Genomic DNA, 17,307 nt, shown 5'->3' with positions numbered 1-17,307 from the left:
ATGGTTATACACAGCTGTGTCTTAAAATGTGTGAAAAATAGAGACCAGGAGCCACAGGACTGTGATTTGTTCTGTGAACCCAGAGTTGGAATTGAACATCTTTTTAAAGAAGTGAGCTGGAGCAGCTTGCCCAATTGCCACCACACCATGAATGCCAACTGCTTGTGAAACTGAGGACAGATTTCAAAGCAGGTTGTGACATGGGATGGGGGGGTGAGAAATTCAAAGGAAAGAAATCAAGAATCCATCTCACCTCAAACAAGCTCCACGGGAAAGTACAAGCATCTCTCGGGTCAGGAAAGATTGTGGAAAGAATGAATGAAGATGTCAAGCTATATGCCTGCCACTTCCAGGAGGTCATATTAGAGAAATATTTTCCTAGTAGTCTCACTTTATATTTTCAGGCACCTGGGAGTATTTTTGTGAGCTCCTTTGAACACTACTGTCTCTGATTTAGAGAGCATTCTTTATATTAAGTGGACATAGTTCAGGTCCTATGAGAAACAGTTAAAAGAGTTTGGTATGTTCCTTTAGGAGAAGACTAGGGGCGCAATTCAAACTGTGCCCTAGGCCAGCGCAAGTCCCTTGCGCCAGCCTCCGGGTATCACAAAAGTGCCATAAGGCCCTTTTACACACCTCAGGAGTTGGGAGGCCGAATCCAGCCCTGCTGCGCCAGTGGACAGATGAGCTTGCCCTGCCTGAGTCAGGCCAGTGCAGAAGTCTGGGGAGGGTGGTGGTGGAAATTGGACAATCCAAGGCAAGGGGAGGGCTGGCAGTGGGTGGGCCCATGAGGTGGTACCAGGATCTGGCATTTAAGCCGGATCCTAACCCCCCTCCCAGGCAGCTTGGCCTAGCATGAGCCACTTGGATCTGCAGAACTGCCACCACTTGGATCTGCGCAACCTCTTTAGGTGGTGTAGATCCAAGAAGCCCCATTTGGGCTGCTGCCACATTCCCCGAGGTAATGGGAATCAATCCCCTTTGTCCCAGGTTGTACCACAGCCAGCCCCAACCCTGTGCTGGATACAGTGCAGGCCAGTTGACCTGCCTGTTCCAACGCAGGTTAGGACTGGGCTGCCAAGGAGATATGGGAGCCATCTTCAAGTGCTGCACAGATGCAGTTGCACAAATGAAGGAAAGAGCTTGCTTTCAGTGGTTCTTTGAAGGCAAGACTAGGACTAATAGGTTGAAACTACAGGGAAAGTAGATTTACGCTACACTGGAGAGGAAGAATGTCTTAACTGTAACAGCTGTACAGCACTGAAATATTCTGCCTCATGCAGTTTTGGGCTCTTCCTCACTGGAAGTTTTCAAGCAGTGGTTATATGACCTTCTGTCAGGTCAATTGCTGTAGTTGCCTGCACTGATGGAGAGTTGGACTAGATGGCCTCTAAGGTCCCAATTCTAAAATTCTAGGTTTCTCTGGTATGGAAAGAGAGCAAGCAGAACATCTGATATGATTAGATCATGTGGAGTGGCATTCTTCCTAGTTTGTAGTAGGATTAAGAAACTTACTTAGCTTCAAACTCCTTCCTTTAAACTAGTCCTAATAACAATATTTGTCTTAACTTTTGTCACACCAGTTCGCAGAAAAAGGGTTTTACAAAAACGCCAGGGAGTTAAATCAGTTTGAGGTGGGAGGTAGTATGTGGGAAAATTGCAGAAAAATGAAGGTGCACATGTGGATCTGAGTCACAGCCTATGTTTTCTGTAATCATTTAGAGTGCTTACCACAGTTTCTTCCAGTTTACACACACACACACACACACACACACACACACACACACACACACCATTTCTGTCCATCAAAGAACACCCATAGCCAGGTCAACCCCTAACCCTCAGTATTGGTGGCAGTGGTAGCAGCCAATGTGCCACTGAGGCAGGAAGGGGATGTCATGGAAGGTGCTACTGCAAGGCTTTTCCCCAGGCCCCCGAGCAATCTGGTATCGGCATTTAACATAATTGTATACTAAATGCACCTGAGCTCTGGTTATTTTTTCTCCAATTATATAATTTAACTAGCATTTTTTTCCCCTCATGTGCACATGAAAGGCACAAATGTTTTATTGATTGAATTTTATGCCCTTCTCCATATTTCTTTGTCAAGTAGGAGATAAGTTTCATTCCCGCAACGATAACTTGAAAAAGTAGAAGGCATATGGGTGCTCTCTGAAGTGAATAGATGAGATGTTGATTTCCTGAAGTAACAATGTAGTTGTATTGTAAATGCTTGGAGAGAGAGCCCCATCTGTTAGTCTGGATAGGAGCTGCAGTTTAATTACGCTCGTTTTGTGTTGGCAATCAGACTACATAAGAGAATGTCAAACCACTAATGAAAAGTGGCTTTCCTATTTGTAGAATTTACTGACAAGGGAGAGGTCCAGGTAATATCCAGCTCTTGGGGAAAGACATGCTTTTTGTAAAAGTGGAAGTGCGTATTGTTGGCTTCTCAGGTCCAGCTGAAGCTGAAGTGCTGCCTGAGGTGATCCAGTTCTGCTGCCCCTCCATGAGCTGCTATCATTGTCTGCTATCCTTGCCCTCCTTGCAGGGTGTGAGGAAGGAGGATAAGACAAGGAACTGGAGTCCATCCCTCCAGCCCCACCTCTTTCCTTTTGTGCCTGTCCCATTTCAAAGAAACAAGAAGAACAGAAGATGCCAGGATTCCGTTCCTAAACAGCCAAGTGTGGACAAAGGGGGTGGTGGCAGGAAGCAGCAGCAGCAGCCCAGGAAGGAGAGGTGGGCTGCCACTGGCCCAGTCTTCTTCATGCTGGCTGAAGAGGGAAGAGGGAACTTCAGCTAGTGGGAAGAGGTTTGGAGAGCTGACTGATGTGACTCAGTGGATGGCCAGCCTGGGGCTGGGGGAGTGAGTAGATGTGTTGTGCAGGGCACCCTTTATTTGTTCACCACACTCCCCCCCCCCCCACTCATAGCTCAACACAAGCCTTCCAGTCTGTGTCACGGGCAGAGTGGCCCTGAGTCCTCTTATTGATAGTCCTATGTGGCTCAGAACAAGGATACTTGAGGGTCTACCTTCTCCCATGTGAACTGGCCCATTCCCTAAGGTTAGCAGAGGGGGATCCCGCTGTGCGTGCTGCCTCTTGCGGAGGGTAGATTGATGGCAACAAGCAGCAGAGTCTTCTCTGTGGCTGCCCCTTTATTATGGAACCCCTACCAATGGGATTACAAACTGCTCCCTCCCTGTTAGCCTTCTAGAAAGGGTTGAAGAATCCCTTTTCTGCCTGGCCTTCCCTTAATTAGTTGCTTTGGGGTTTTGTGGTTGCATTTTCATAGAATCATAGAGTTGGAAGGGACCTAACAGGTCATCTAGTCCAACGCACCGCCTGTAGCAGCAAATCCTCCTAGAGGATCTCCAACAGGTGCTTGTCGAGCCGCTGCTTGAAGATCTTCAGTGAGGGAGAGTCCACCACCTCCCTCGACAATCTGTTCCACTGCCAAACCACCCTGACCATCAGGATTTCTTCTCTTGCAGAGATTTTGTTTTAATGCTTTTTATTGCACTATGCTTTCTGATTTTTATTGTTATTGCACTTAATTTTATTCCTATTTTTTTGCATTTTACCATTTTTTTCTTTATGCTGTATGCTGCCTGGAGCATTCTATTTATTCAGAGAAAAAGGCAGAGTATACATCATTTAAATGTATATCTTATTTGAAGAATTTCTTATCTAAAGAATAAATATCTCATTTACTGATGGCACACGGAGCAGGGCCCTTCTGAAAGATCTCAATGAGCAGGCAGTTCCACATGGCAGAAGACAAGGGCCCAAAATGTCAAAGAGCTTTTAAAGTGAGAACCATACCTTGAATTGAACTTAGAAATTGACAACAAGCCAGTGTAGCTCTTTCATGATAGGAGTAAGATGCTCTCCCCACTTGGCCCCCACCAGCACTTGGGACCATAGAAAGAGACTGATGTGTACATCATGTGAAGCAATATCATCCATTAACCACTCAAATGTGCAACAGAGTCCCCTCCATTTTACAGGCATTTTATCAATATACTGACATGTAACTGACCAGATCTGTACAACTTAACAGAAACTGTCTCTGAATCATCAAATGAAAAGTTTGTGAATTTGGGAAGAACAAGACTCTCTGATTCAGAATAATACTATTTTGCATAAGCATATAATTATTACAGTGGGGGGGGGGGTCACAAAATGGCATCTACAAACCCAGCCAAATTATTTCTTTTCCGATACGGCTACTGCCATGTTGGACAGCAACATACGCGGGTTTTCGCTTTGTTTTGATTTATCTTTGTCCTCAGGGAGGAGAACTTATTCCCTGGTGCATTACTGCCTTGGATCATAATGAAACACTGACACACAAATCAAGTACCACTCATTTTCTGGATTTCAATAAATCACAGATGCAAGAAGTCACTTGATTTATCTTTTGACTCCAAACGTCGTCAATCACACCTAAGACACAGATGGATTAGTCCTAATAAGCAGACAGTAAGTGCATGTTGTCCAGTGGGACATCAACGGGAGGTTTGAAATGACTTGAGAGACTGATGGTCATGCAAGATGTGGATTTTGGAAGAAGGCTGTTTCTTTGACATTGGCAGAACGCCTCTTAAGGAAACATCTGCGGCTAGTCAGTGCATACAAGACTAGAAAACAGGTCTCCTCTTGCAGCACAGCTCCTTGTTCCAATATGTTTTTCCTATTACGCTCTTCTCTCTCCTGTGCAATGATTCCTGTACTGGATATTATTTAGGATGAGATATGAGAAAGCATTAGGTGCAATGTCATTTTCATTGGTCTGCATGATCAATGTGCCACTTGCTCATTATGGCATGGCCACATGGGTTTTGTTTTTTAAAGTAATGACCTAGGTGTGCTGCAAAGCATGCAGCCACTGCTTTTGACCCCATGCTAACTTCCATTAATATACATGGCAAATTGTACTTCTGGTTAAGAGCTGAGCAGACAAGCATAGCATAGGAAGCTCTCCTGTGTAACCTGATTGCTGAACTTGTAGCTCCAGTTTTCAATGTGTGGATCTAGTCCTTCTAGACCAGCGATTTTCATGCACTGCACCATGGCACATGAGTGTTCTGTAAATTGTCTGCAGGTGTGTGGTGGGGAGTTTGAGGGAGATCATTTATTAATAGGGCCTTTGGGGGATCGACAGTGCAGTGTGCCTTGACAATTTTAGTGTTAGTGTGCCATGAGATGAAAAAGGTTGAAAATGGTTGTTCTAAACCAGGGGTGCCCAAACCCTGTCCCTGGGGCCATTTGCAGCCCTCAAGGCCTCTCAATGCGGCCCTCAGGGAGCCCCCAGTCTCCAATGAGGCTCTGGCCCTCCGGAGATTTGTTGGAGCCCTCACTGGCCCGACGCAACTGCTCTCAGCATGAGGGCAATTATTTGACCTCTCACATGAGCTGTGGGATGAGAGCTCCCTCCACTGCTTGCTGTTTCACATCTGTGATGCAGCAGTGGCAGCAAAGGAAAGGTTGGCTTTCCTTTGTGCAAGGCCTTTTATAGGCCTTGAGCTATTGCAAGACCTTCCTTCATTTATATAAGTTCATCTTTAATATATTCATTTATGTAAATGTATTCAAATTGTAAATGTAAATTAATTCTTTTTTTCCCCGGCCCCCAACACAGTGTCAGGGAGATGATGTGGCCCTCCTGCCAAAAACATTGGACACCCCTGTTCTAGACCATGTAGACACATGAGTTCCATAGACATGTCAGAGCTGCTGCACATATGACTATTTGCTGAATCAGGGCATCTGGGACTGCAAAGAGCTGTCCATGGTGCAATTTTCTGCCCCTCTCATATATCCTCCTTCCTGGTCAGCCCATTTTGTGATGTGAATGAGCTCATTTGCATCAGGTGATGAGTTAGGACCTGAGTGGAGGAGCAGAGAGATACCCACTACACCCCCCACTCCGCCACTGCAGATGGAATTGGCCTCCTTAATAGTACCTACTACCGAAAAGCTCCTTAATCAAAGCAGGAAATTCAGGGTGTGCTTTCAGCCAGTTGTTCACTGGTATGACTCCTTCTTCTGAACCCCTACTCCTGGTGAAAGAGGAAACCTCTTGCAAAAAAAAAAGGGGGGGGGCAAATATTGGGTTCAGAATCCATCACTCAAATTAAGGCAATTTATGCAAAGCAGTATTGATTTCATTGATCAGCAAAATGGAGTTTGTTCTGGATTTTCTGGCACTTAACTTTAGGCGCAGACTGAGATGGGATCTGAACAGTTGTGACTATAAAGACACAGGTATTTGCAGTTCTGTGGCATCTCTTCATCATAGTATCATGTTGGATCATTTCCTTGCACAGGTCAGCTGTGAATTTCAGGGTATCACAGTTCTAAATGCTAACCTGGAGGAGGGGAAAGCAAACAAATCTACTCTTGACCTTGTCCAATTGCCCTCTGCCGCAGATTTTGTACTGCTGTCTTCGCTCCAAAACGGCATTATGCTGCAGAGCACATTCAGAGCAAGAGGCTGCATGTGATGGCTCTGGAGATTTCTTCCAGCCCTGCGATTCTCTGATTAGCAATGCTCTAGTTTATTGCACTGCATTTTTGTGTGAAGTGAATGACCAGCTTCTCATTAGGTTGTCATTCACGGGGGTATCACAAAAGCTGTTCAGAGACAAGCTGTTTTCCCCCAGGCGGCTTTGCTGAAGGTGTTTGTACATTTAATTTGTTTTCCTCCTAAAGGAGGAAAAAACAGGTACCCCCATCCTTTGTAGGAAGGGAACGCGGGTGTCATTGCACCATGCCAACTTTTTAACATACAACCCGCAAAATGAAGCAGTGGAGTCTAAGCTCAATTAGGCATGCAGGGCACTGCCCGGCTGTTTGCAGGAGATTCACAGAGAGTGCTTTGCTTTCCAAACAGAAAACGGCTGCCTTTCACTTTTCCGTGTCACTCTGCTGCCCTGTTGGCTTTCTTTTTACATCTGCAACACTATATTAAGAGATATAGCCTGCCCTCCCTGAAGGACTTGAGATAGATTCAGTTTGACATAAAGCGCATAGATTTTAGACAATAAGGTGATGTGGTTTTTAGAAGGCTTCTTGCAAGAAGTACGATCTCTATTTTTAGTATGATTTCCATTGGCATGACATGGCAACTTTACAAAGAATGAGAGGGAAGGTCTCTGTCATGAGAGGCTTACAATCAACAAAGTGACACCTGGAGGGACAGTGGAAGAAAAAGGAGGGATAGAGGCAGAGTATACAGGGAAAGAATACTTCTTTTATTTGAGGATAGCTTGTGAATTGCTCATTTCCTATGAAACTCCCAGAAGATAGCAAGGGGACAAAAACATGACCATTCAGGTACCCTAAAATATATATACAGGTTGAACCTCATTATTCCCATGGGTTACATTCCATTATAGGCAAAAAAAAACCCTGCATTATAGCAAATCAATTTAAAAAACAAAGTTTCTTTGCTCCAGTGATTTAAAAACAGCCTTGCTGACCTTTGTGATGTTAAGATGGAGTCATTAAGACGACAATCTAACAATCAGTCTCTCTCAAGGTGCTTAGAAATGCTTCACTCCTCGATTCACCAATGCAAAGTATCTTTCTTTCACTTGCTTAGGGGGAAGGGAGGGGTTGCATGGAGAGAGGATTGATGGATTGTCAGCCAGCTGCCCTCTCTCTCTCTCTCTCTCTCTCTCTCTCTCTCTCTCTCTCTCTCTCTCTCTCATTAAGGAGGCTATTGTTAAAGGACTGTTCAGTTTTTTTTAAAACTGATTTTAAAGGGGTGCATTTTTCCCCTTCTCCAGGGATCAACACATTCCTTCTCATTTGCAGGGGGCCATTTGTGTTGAGTCAAATCCATGTATAAAAAAATTTGTGTATAAATAGGCTGGACCTTATGATATTTTTCACATTATATTCAAATTTTACCCAAAAAAGAAAAAAAAAACATTTACAGAATGAAGAGGTTAATATATATATGGTTAATGCAAATACATACATGCAGCATGGCCTTTCCCAGTTTGAAGAGACCCTTGGCCAACAGTCTGAGGCAAAGAAGGAAGGCCCATAGCCAGGGAGACAGACCAGGGACAGACTGCACTTGCTCCCAGTGTGGAAGGGATTGTCACTCCCGAATTGGCCTTTTCAGCCACACTAGACACTGTTCCGGAACCACCTTTCAGAGCACAATACCATAGTCTTTCGAGACTGAAAGTTGCCAACGATGACATATTTAATATATAATACATATATATAATGACTCAAAACTATTAAAAAGTGCACAGCTAAACTAAAAAATACAGTGAGTACAATTAGCCTAATTTTTTTTTTAAAAAAAGGATATATAGGCTACTGAGCATAAGAGTTACAAAAATTTGCACATTTCACATACTTGTAAGTGCTATTTTGAGAAATGGTGTCTAGAGAATCTCATATATATGCACCTTGTAAATATATATGATACTTACAGAAACAAGTAGAGACAATAAGTACATAAATTTGTTAAAAGCATGGCAGATTTTTTAAAAAAATTAAGGTATGGAAGCCCTGGAAGCAAAATGATCTGCCCAAATTTTAGGGCAGGGATAATACATGTTGCAGGGACAATGCATGTTGGTTTTATTTAATGAAAGGGACATCTCAAAGAGAAAAGAATATTTAACTGCAATTAACTGAATAAATGGTTAACGTTTACCTGCAGATGGATTCAAGTCAACATGTTTATAGCCAAGGTGGCAGGTCAAATCCTTGCGGAATATGAAAACTTGGAAAACACATTATATAAATCAAAACCACAATCAGTTGACTAGCTGGAATTTGTTGAAACTAAAATATTGGGAAACATATAAAGGGAACCAGATGGTGAGTGCCCTCAACAAATGCTTTACAAAATATTCCACAAAAGATAGATGTGAATAAAAAAGAGGGGGGGGGGAACATAGACATTTTTTGGCTGTCATCTACACTTCTTAAGCCCATGCAGTCTCATTCAAGAGCACAATGGCCTATGGCCTGATCCAGTGGGGCTGTTCTTATGTTCTTATGTTATGTTCTTATGAGCATAAGAGTTGCCTTGCTGGATCAGGCCAAAGTTCCTTCTAGCCCAGAATTCTGCTTCCAACTACAGCCAGCCAGATACCTTTAGAAAGTTTACTACGTAAGTGTGCAGCACACACTTGCCAGGCACCCTCATGCAGCTTCCCCCTTTCATTTCCTCCCATGTTTCACCTATACCACCACTTCCCTAGCAGTTGGAAAGGGACTCCTCCATGTCTGACTAGCTCCTCCAGACCTATGCAATAAAACAGGGGACAACAGGAACAAGCTCCAATGGCCACTGGGCTGGAAAAAGAAGGAAGTGCTTGTGCGTCCACTTTCTCCTTCCCCAAGACTAAACCATTCCTTTTGTACCTTCCCAGAAAGCCAGGAAGCAGGCAGATTGGGAACCTCTTTCTCAGCATCACTGGAGTGCTAAGAGAAAATAAACCTGATCAGCTCCCTTTCTAACTTGCAGGCAATGTGTTCTCTACATTTTATTTCTGCTTTCCTTCCTGTGCTTGAGTCTTGACTGGACCATCACATGTTGCCATTTCATCATGCTAGGGAAAGAAAAGACTTCTCTTGAGGAGGAACAGTGTGCAGGGAGAGGAGCCCTCACAGATGTCATTCTACTGCAGCCATGCAAACAGAATAGTGATGCTGCATGGTTCTCCCAATGCCGTGTGAGATTCCTGCTCCCTCTAGTACCTGCAATCTATTTTAAGCCCTGCCATAACAAAATGCAGAGCACATGAACCTGACTTATTCTAAATCCAGTACCGTACTGTATCCTTTGACTACTGGCAACTCACCACTGCCTTAGGCAGACACCTGAGACCCTTTCACTGGAGGTGCAGAGGATTAACTTGGTCCTCTGTGCACACAGACCATTGAGTTTTGGCACCAATTTTCCAAGCCTTGGGGAAAAAAGTACTTTCCAGTGCTCCTACCTCAGTGTTCTTCAAACTGTGGGTCATGACACCAATGGGATTGCAAAGCCTCATTTGGGGGGTCACAGCAAGCTATCAAAGCCTGTACAAAAGAGGGCTTGGATCCAGTCCAGTAATGGTACTGCCTTATCAAAAACTGAATTTTTGATATAATTCTGCACAGCCTCTTCTTGCTGTCTTTCTCCGCAGCTCCTAAGGATGCCATGCTCAGATTGCTTGTTGTGAAGACACAAGAGGTAGAGAGAAATGGGATGGATGGGGGCAGGGGGTGGGTAGATTGGGCCCTGGAAGAGGGCAGTGGGTCCCTATTCTCATACTTTATTTTATTTATTTATTGGGGTTGGGGCATGAAAAAGGTTGAAGACCACTGTCCTATCTGATATCAGGGATTGAAATTGGAGTCATTTTTTTTCAATTGGGGGGGACAGGTGGGACCCAGACCCTTCAGCTTTTGTAGGTGCCCCAACTTACAGCTTTTAGAAGGCTATGGGGTCAAAAGTTGGCTAAAATTGCAGGAAATTGAGGATTAGAGTTTGTGGGTTTCCTTATGCCCCATCCCTTTTCTCTCATTATTCAAGAATTGCCTGATACCTGATGCATGCAAATCATGGCCCGTGTTCTCTCTAAGTTGGGCAGTGGCACAACCAAGCATCTCTGAGCCAAGTTGGGCAACCCAGAAGTTCAATGATGATGTGATGACATCATTGCCAAATGCCTGGAGGCAGTCACAAGGAGCTGCGACACTGTGCTGCTGAAGGACCGCTTAGACCCCTTAGGGAATGCTGATCACAGGCCTTCCCAAATACATATGACTTTGTCGGTAAACCCATTTTAAAATGTCCTTAGAGTCTCAGTGTTTCAATTCAATGACTTTTACTACGATTTTTCAAGACCAGTTTCTTGTAAATCCTCATGAAAATTTATTCCATGCCCACTGGGCAATAGAGAAAGTGGATACACCACTTGATCAAGTGTGTAGGAATACAGAGCGGCAAAGAAGTCTTGATAAGAAATGCAATCCAGTGTAAGCTTCTGAACAGTGTGAAAATCATCTGCACATTTTAGTGCCTTTTCACTAAACTTTCCAGCTCCGGTGTAGCCATAATGCAACCCTGTGGTAAGGGAACACATATTCCCATACCTTGAGAATGCCCCAGTGATTGCCCCTCCATGACAGGATACAGCACACACCCCACTGGCACACCTGCACCAGGACTGGAAAATTGGATGGGATTGGGCCCTGCCAACCCAATCCTATGCATGTCTACTCAGAAAGCCCACTACAGTCAATAGGGCTTACTGCCAGGAAAGTGTGGATAGGATTGGGCTGTGAGTCCAGAACCTTCAGCATGTGCTCTACCATTAAGCCACAACTCCTCAAAATGGCATAGGTATAATGATATTAAGGAACACTGGAACCCTGTGCCCACTGATATCCTGGAGTGTCACATGTTTTAAATGTATAAACCACAAAGAGACAGGTACAAATCCAGTATCAGGCATGCCCATCTCCCAAACATGGTGCAGTACAGATAATATTTCTGTCATTATCATTTTCCTGTAATCAAGAACATGTCCGCATTTTGGAAGGAAGAATTTGGAAGGCAAGAGAAGGTTTTGGCCTGAAAATGACAAAATTCCTCTGCAGTTTGCTTGAACTCTGCCCAGTTTCATAATATTGTTTCACAGATGATGAGGTGACGCAGTTCTCCACAAACACAAGCCATTGTGAAACTTTGATCTTCATTTTGTATAACTGAAATCAGTATGTATTATTCCCTAGGTACCAAGCCAAGTCTTTCACATTATATACTAAAGTTATTGTTCTATTGCTTGGTGTCCCCATCAAGAAGTGTTTCTAAGTGTCATTTGATTTATTTATTTTTTTAAGAGCCAGCTTGCAAGATGTAAGATACAACAATCTTTACATTTCAGTTTGATGAGTCACTCACAGACCAATCATAATAAGGGCCTGTGACCACAGAATGCGTGTTCCACCAGTACGGGTTGTCACAAAAGCTCCATAAAGTGCTTTGCAACTGCATAAGGCCCAGTCAGGGATACCAGTGGGAAGGCTAGAGCCTTCCCTTTCATGCCATTGGTTGTCAGGAGGCCCACAAGAGCAGGTACATCCAGTGCAGGGCATGGGGAGGGTGGAACAGAGCAGTGATGGGACAGAGGTGGGCGGATCAGACCCAGGAGGGGAGGGGATTGGTGGCACATGCTGTATTCAAACCCCTTCCCTGCATGGATGAATGTAAGACTGCACCAGTGATACCAATGGCACAGATCTGAGTTGACCCATTGTGGCAGCTGGAGCTTACCGGGAGGCAAGGGGACAAATGTCCCCTTATCCTGAGAGATGTTTAGCAGTCAAAAATCCCCTGCGGAATGCAGTGTAGCCCAAGCCAGCGCTATTGCATTACCATGCAGGGATTTACACTGGATTGGGCTGTAAGTCTTACAAACACTGCAAGGACACTAGTGACTAAATGGTATAAGACAGGGGTGTCAAACTCGTTTCAAACCAAGGGCTGAACAGCATTCATGATGCCTGCTGAGGACTGGAAGGCAGGCCCTTCCGATGTCATTAGGCAGGAAATGATGTCATTAAACAGGTCCTAACCAAAAACAAGCACCTTTTCTCTCTTAGGAACTCATTAGCTGCAAATGACAGAAGAGAAAATGTACAAATCTTGATCATATTTCAAGATATGGGAGAGCCCAATTTTCATGTGGGCTGCCCTTTCAGAAGTAACACCTCAGCACTGCTCAGCAGATGAGAGCCTGAGGGCCAGATAAAAAGCTTCCGCGGGCCACATCCGGCCCCCGTGGCCTTATGTTTGACACCCCTGGTATAAGAGAATCCTATTCAGTTCAACAGGCTCTGGTCAAGGCATCCAACCCTTTGAAAAGTCAAGCCCCTACTGCTCAATTCCAGACTCACTCCCAGTTCCGACCATGTTATGAAACAAGGCAAAAGCCTTTCAGAAAGAGTAACATCTCCAACCTCCAACCAGCTATAAAAGTCACAGGATTGCCAGCTATAATTTATTAGCCCCCATGATTAATGCATTCAATCATGATTGCATGATTGGCCTGCCTTGCCAATCAGTACAAAACAGTAGTGCTCACTGGCTTGCCCACCCACATGCATGTTCCTAAGGGCAGCGGGGTGGCATGAAAGCTAGGTCTGCCAAGTTACTCTTACCCCAGGCAAGTGAGGAACTGTGAAACTGTATTCATTTCAAGGCTTCTGAAAGCCTTTCAGTTAATTAGTTACCATAGGGAGTCACAACATAAGTGGCTGGCATTAACAGCATGTCCCATATTTCAGGCACCCCAAGGAGGACGTACAACATCTCTTGACAGAGGCATCCTCAGGCTGAATGGAACTCTTGGAACAGAGTGGAACTCTCAAGGCCAAGGGCTTGGCCTGTGGGTCAAGGCTGTGGGCCATAGGCTGCAAAGGGCTTTTAATATACAGAGAAGGAACATTGAGATGTTATTCATGTAAACATTTATGTAAAAAGAACTCATTAGCTGCAAATGACAGAAGAGAAAATATACAAATCTTGATCATATCATCTGGAAATCTGTTTCCAGAGGATTTTTGAAGACTCTTATCAACCTCACCCTCACATGAGGTAAATCACAGCTATTTTCCCTTTATGGCTGCATCAGTTCCCAAGGTTTAGGGGGCCCTTCATTGAATGCATAATATTTATTTGTTATTAAGATGCTGCGCAACTCCTTGCTTTTTCTTCAGATATTGTATTTGCGGACACCAAGAAGGGGGGAAATTGAGGCATTCTCTTGCACAACTACAAAATCAGCCTGTTTGTTGCATCTTTCACCCTTGCCTCACTCTTCATTCCTTTCCAATCCATTGAGCTCTGCCATTGGCCACTAACCAGGATCACAGACACAAGATAGTTCCCTGCCCATGTGCAGATGTTCATGCATGTTTAAGCCATTTCTGCCCAACGTTGCACATACGCAAAAGGGATCAAATGTGTACACCTGTGGGCTAGGCAGAAATAGGTTAAAAGTACATTTGGAACCCCCCTCCCCACTGCCAGAGGAGCTCATGGTCTGTTAGCAGAAGAAGGAGGATGCCAGTGGAGCATCACTTCCACTGGCAAGTGCAACCAGGTCACCAGCGCAATTGCTGAGGGCTGCGCAAGCTGAGTGGCAGAGAAAATTCCATGGCACAAGGTGAGTAGGGGGTAGGCAATGAGAGGAACCAAGGGGGGAGGAATGAGGGAGTTTCTGGGCAGGGTAGGGGCAGGGAGGGAGGCCGAACAGGAGAAGGAGAGGTGGGTTTTGCAGCACTCACATGTGGCCAGACCCTCTCCCTCTCTGCTGCTGTTACACTCCTTGGTTCTGCAAAATAGCTGGTGCTGGACCAAGGAGACCCACAAGGAAAGTAGGGGTTTTCCGCAAGGCAAGAAGACAAAATTCCCTTACCCTGAGGAGACCTCGGTAACTGATCTCCCCACCCTTGGATGCATGCTCCATTGGCATGCCTGCATCAGTGGGAGATGGGACTTCAGTAGGATTGGGCTGCTCATAATGGTTAATGTCTCGTTACTACCATTGGAAGCCAAAGTCCTAAATCTGGTACAAGGACAACTGCCTTTCCCCATACAAATAAGATGTATGGGAAGATCATCCTCTGAGTGCTTGAACCCACAACAATGAAACAGCGTTTGGGGCTCTTCAGTGTAGAAAAAAGGGACCTGAGGGGAGACATGATTGAGATATACAAAATTCTGCAGGGGATGGATAGAGTGGATAGAGAGATGCTGTTTTCCTTCTCACATAACACCAGAACCAGGGGACAGCCACTAAAAATGAGCGTTGGGAGAGTTAGGCCAGACAAAATAAAATGTTTCTTTACGAAGCATGTAGTTAGTTTGGGAACTCCTTGCCACAGGATGTCATGATGCAATCTCACCTCGATGCCTTTAAAAGGGGATTGGACAAATTTCGGGAAGAAAAGTCCATCACTGGTTACAACCCATAATGTGTATGTGCAACCTCCTGATTTTAGAAGTGGGTCCGAAAATCAGAATGTCAAATGCAAGGGATGACATCAGGATGAAGGTCCCTTGTTGTCTTGTGTGCTCCCTGAGGCATTTGGTAGGCCACTATGACCGATCCAGAGGGGCTGTTCATATGTTCGTAAATGGGTCATAGCGACTATAGATAGGATCTTTTCTATGGTGTTACCCTGGCTGTGGAATAATCTCACCTGGGAGGCCCTCCTGACACTCATCCTGGTTTTTTAGGAACCAGGTTAAAATATATCTTAACCTGGTTGAAACTTATTTTCATGTTTTATATTTAAAAAAAACAAAAAAACACTTTTAGACCTGGAGTCTATCATTCAGTTTTATGCTGAGCCTGTTTTTGTGCTGCTGCTCTTTTAAATTCTTTTTCACTGAAGTTGATTGTCATCTTGCAAACCACCTTTTGGACCAAAAAAAAAAAAAAAAGGAACATGGCATTTAAATAATTTGATATATACACTATATTGTAATGGTAAATTTCAGAAAAGTCTTGCAATGAATTGGCACTGCAGAGAATGAAGAGAGAGGTTAGGTTGAAAAAAGCAACAACTTGGGAGATATTTTCACAAACTGATGTAACTATGAACCATCCATGAACGTTTTGTAATGTAGGCACAATCCCAGGTGTTTTAATTACAGGTGAATCATAGCATGAATGCAGGTGAATTAATAAAACATGATTCTAGCTGATGTTGCCCTTATATGTTCAAATTCACTTCCCATTTCCAGTTCCTAAAAGAAACATATATCTTCGCCATGACACTGTTGCCAGATTAAAGGCACATCTGGAATGTTTACACAGATAAATGGAAAATATACCTCTGAAACATATAAGAACTACCACTGTTTTACTATGAGGCAATTGTAACACAGAAGGAGTCTGGGAGTGGCCAAATACCTACCCATTCTTTCTCTCTCTCTCTCTCTCTCTCTCTCTCTCTCTCTCTCTCTCTCACACACACACACACACACACACACACACACACAGAGCTATGCAATGCAGCATCTGTTTATTTGGATCATCAGAAACAAAAAATACTGATGTTGGCAAGATAATGCTGCCCAGGGTGTACTTTGAACCCAACACACAGTCATGTGGATTCTGGAACATTTCAAACTTTAAAATTTGGTCGTTTCAAAGTGCTGAAACTTTTGTGTCCCTCTTCCTTAACTTTAAAAAAGAAAATGCTCTTCCAGACATCAGAGATTCACTCATCGCCTACTTATAACATGAAAGAAGAAAATTCAGTTTGATTTTCTATTCGTTTCCTGAGTGCACCGTGTTCTTGTATTAAGAACGGAGTGCAGCCCTTCACACCGAAATGACGTTTGGTGTATCTTACTCTAATGGGTAACTTACCGGCTTTGTAGCAAAGCAAGCAGCAGAGGCAAAGGGTGAGAATTTCTCAAAATTTCTTGTTCTACCACAGATCCCTAAAGATGGGCTATATGCAGAAAGTAAAGCTGTCTGACATACCCTTTTGCACACCCTATTCTGGGCCTATAATGAAGTTTGTGGAGTAGGCAAGACTTCTCCAGGCTTGCAAGATCTACTTTGGTTTTTTACTTAAACCCACCAACTAGGGCCAGATAGTGGCTCAGGGGGCAGAGCCAACAAAAACCTGTAGACATCTACATGCGTCTCTACAACTACAAAAAAAAAGTACACATCTACATGTGAGTTACTACAGATCAGGGATTCCCACTGGTGTTTGAATTGTGGGGTGGAGGGGTGTCAGAAGGGGCCTGGCTCCTTTACTTTAGTAGTGGTTCATTTAGTTACTGTTTTCAAGATATTGCAGGAGGGGAGGGAAGCTATGTTTGGCAAAGATAGGGGAGTCACATATTTTAAAAGACCGGACTGCTGAAGCTGCCTGATTAGCAATCAGCCCAAACGTAGCCATAGTATTTTCCTCAGAATTTTTTTAAAATATTCCTTAATTTTTTAAGGAATAGCAGTCTTAAGCATAAAGGCCCACTTTACAGCCAGGGAACATTGAAGCACACATAGTACATTGTATGTGCATAAGCTGTCTCCATGCAGTCTATTCTCTGCGGTTGTTCCAGACACACAGACTTCACTGACAGAGCATGTGCTGATACAGCTTATAGGCAAGCAGACCCTGTGCACCAAGGTGCAGAAGGCGTGGAGGCCATCAGGAACAATTTTGCTCTCACCCCTCCAAAGAGAGCCAGCATGTTGAGTCTACGTGAAGCGGCCGCTTCAAGTGGTGGACTAGGAAAGATGGCCTC

Source organism: Tiliqua scincoides, chromosome 2 (assembly GCF_035046505.1).
Source record: "Tiliqua scincoides isolate rTilSci1 chromosome 2, rTilSci1.hap2, whole genome shotgun sequence".
Lineage (NCBI taxonomy): Eukaryota > Metazoa > Chordata > Lepidosauria > Squamata > Scincidae > Tiliqua > Tiliqua scincoides.
Note: the sequence above shows the minus strand (reverse complement) of the source record.